Raw genomic sequence first — 2,922 nt, forward strand, 5'->3', positions numbered from 1 at the left:
AGGCAGACCTGGGCAAAGCCCGCTGAATAGCTCGGACCGGCCCGCAAAGAGTGTCCTGGTGACTCACCAATGAGTCCGGTGTCAGCAACGGGAAGCAGCGAAACTATGCACTCCGAAGCCTTGTTCATTTTGTTCACTTCTGTGCTGTGCTAATAGTTATTCAGGCCTTACTTATTCAAGCACCTCTACCAATGACGTAGGCTTGAATAACTTTATTAAACAGCACATAAGTTAACAAAATGGACAAGGCTTCGGAGTTTGTAGTTTCACTGCTTCCCGATGCTGAGTAAGTGATGCCACTGTAACTTCTGAGTGCCAGGATGCTCGTTGCGGACCTTGGGGAGTGCCAGGACAATCGTTCCACGCTCGTCATTGGACAATAATAATAATGCTAATAATATTCACTTTTTAAGCTCTCTTCTTGGGGCAGCTCTCTGTGCCCTCTCCTAGGAGCATACTACTGTGTATTAAAAAAATCTATTTTCCGAGGTTAGCTGTTAACCCTTAAATATGGCGGCTAACATTAAAAAAAGAAAAATTGATGCAGAATGCCGAGTTTTTAACAAAGAATGGACTTCTAAATATCTATTTACTGAAACCAAAGGTAAAGCTGTGTGTTTAGTTTGTGGAGAGCAGATAGCTGTATTTAAAGATTACAATTTGCACCGCCATTATGAGACTAAACACGGAGAGAAATACAAGAACTTGACGGAGGCAGAGCGGGCACGGGTATCTGAAGATTTGCTAGCAAACCTGCAAAGTCAGCAAGGATTTTTTAAAAAGCTTCACTCATCCAGGGATGCAGCCGTAAGGACCTGCTTTGTAGTATCCTACAAAATTGCAAGAAACAGTAAGCCATTCTCTGATGGGGAGTTTGTCAAAGAATGTTTGGTGGACTCTGCAGCGCTAATTTGTCCTGAGAAAAAAGAAGCATTCGCAAATGTGCCCCTCTCCAGGCGAACTATAACGAGACGGGTCGAAGACATAGCGGGGAATTTGGAGCTTCAGCTGCAAAAGAAAGCGGATGATTTTACCTTTTTTTCCTTGGCTCTGGACGAGAGCTGTGATATCCGAGATACAGCCCAGTTACTTATTTTTTTACATGGGATAACAAAAAACTTTGAGATGATGGAAGAGCTGGCAGCTATGCGATCAATGAAAGATACTACAACGGGGAGTGATTTGTTTACAGAGGTAAATGCATCCATGGACAAGCTAGGACTAAAATGGAACAAATTGGTAGGTGTTACAACCGATGGCTGTCCAAATCTGACAGGGAAAAATGTCGGACTTTTGAAGCGGATGCAAGAAAAAGTGACTGAAATGAATCCAGAACAGAAATGTATATTTCTGCATTGCATTATTCATCAGGAGGTGCTGTGCAAGTCGGTGCTAAAAATCAGCCATGTTGTTGATATTGTAACTAAGATAGTTAATTTCATCAGGGCAAGAGCACTAAATCACAGACAATTTGTTGCACTGTTGGAGGAGCATGACAGTGAACATAGTGACATAGGCTACCAGACGGCTGTGAGATGGCTCAGTGTTGGCAAGGTGCTTAAAAGAGTATGGGACCTGAGAGCCCAGATTCAGGAGTTTTGTGAGCAGAAAGGGAAAGACATCCCAGAGTTCTCAGATACACGCTGGATGGCAGATCTGGCCTTTGCTGTTGATGTGACTGCACTCATGAATGAACTAAATGTCAAGCTGCAAGGCAAAGGCCTCTTTGTACATGAAATGTTCAACTTTGTGACAGCTTTCATGAGAAAGTTGACGTTTCTTTCAAGTCAACTGAAGGACACAATTCTCACTCACATGCCAACACTGAAAGAAGTCACACCATCAGCTGATCACCTCCAAAGGTATTCATCCATGTTAGGGGCACTACATGATGAGTTTTCCAGAAGATTTCAAGACTTCAAAGCAATTGAGAGTGAAATGCACATGATTTCTTCTCCCTTTACATGCAGTGTGGATAATGCACCCAGTGATGCCCAGCTTGAACTCATTGATCTGCAGTCTGACAATCTACTGGCAGAGCATTTTAAGTCAGTATCACTGCTGGAGTTTTATTCTTCTCTCAAGGTGGAAAACTTTCCACACATAAGGACGCATGCTCAGAGGATGTTAGTTCTCTTTGGATCTACCTACGTATGTGAAAAAACATTCTCAATGATGCAGTTCAACAAATCCAGATACAGATCCTCTCTCAGTGATGATCACCTGTGTGCTGTCCTTCGCATAGCCACCTCGGATATTCAACCTGATTTTAATGCACTTGTTCAAGCCCAAAACAGGCTAGATTTCTCTCATTGAAGGTTTTTGTATACATTAAAAATGGTAATGTTACGGTGTTTGTCACTGTTGTGATTTTTTTCTCTGTTTTTGTATGTTGAAAAATGTATTAAAGAAATATCTGATTTAAAAAAATGGTAAGGATGCATATACTGTAATGCAGGTTCATTAAATTTTATTATCTTTTCACTGACTCATTGTAAAGTTTCATTTACCATTTTTTTAAGAAGGGATAGTATATGTATGCAGTATACAGGTATTGGTAGAATGAAGTTAAGGGCTCATGCACACTGCTGTAGTTTCGCCCGGGCCGTAACCCAGGCGAAACTACGGCGTGCTGCTGCGGAGAGGAGATGGGAGTGCTCCTTACCGCTCCCCTCTCCATTGGCAGACACGGGGGCCGCGCCGTAAAACGGGGTGAAACACCGGTTGCTCACCGCGCCGTATTACAGCGCCATTCATTTTCAATGGCGGCCGTATTCTGGCCGCAAATCGGGCGGCTGGAATACGGCCCCATTACGGCAATGTGCATGGAGCCTTCGTATGTTGGTCTGGCCCTCTAAAACCATTCCAATTTCTCATGTGGCCCCATGGGAAAATTAATTGCCCACCCCTGGTCTAAGGCTA

The 2,922-nt window shown here is 43.3% G+C and overlaps 1 pseudogene; it reads left to right on the forward strand.

Moving 5' to 3' along the window:
- Positions 1 to 510: 510 nt before the first annotated feature.
- Positions 511 to 2,316, forward strand: LOC149305395 (general transcription factor II-I repeat domain-containing protein 2B pseudogene; annotated as a pseudogene).
- Positions 2,317 to 2,922: the final 606 nt, after the last annotated feature.

Source organism: Sceloporus occidentalis, unplaced genomic scaffold (genome assembly GCF_023333645.1).
Source record: "Sceloporus occidentalis isolate IW3139 unplaced genomic scaffold, rSceOcc1.0.p SCAF_11, whole genome shotgun sequence".
NCBI lineage: Eukaryota > Metazoa > Chordata > Lepidosauria > Squamata > Phrynosomatidae > Sceloporus > Sceloporus occidentalis.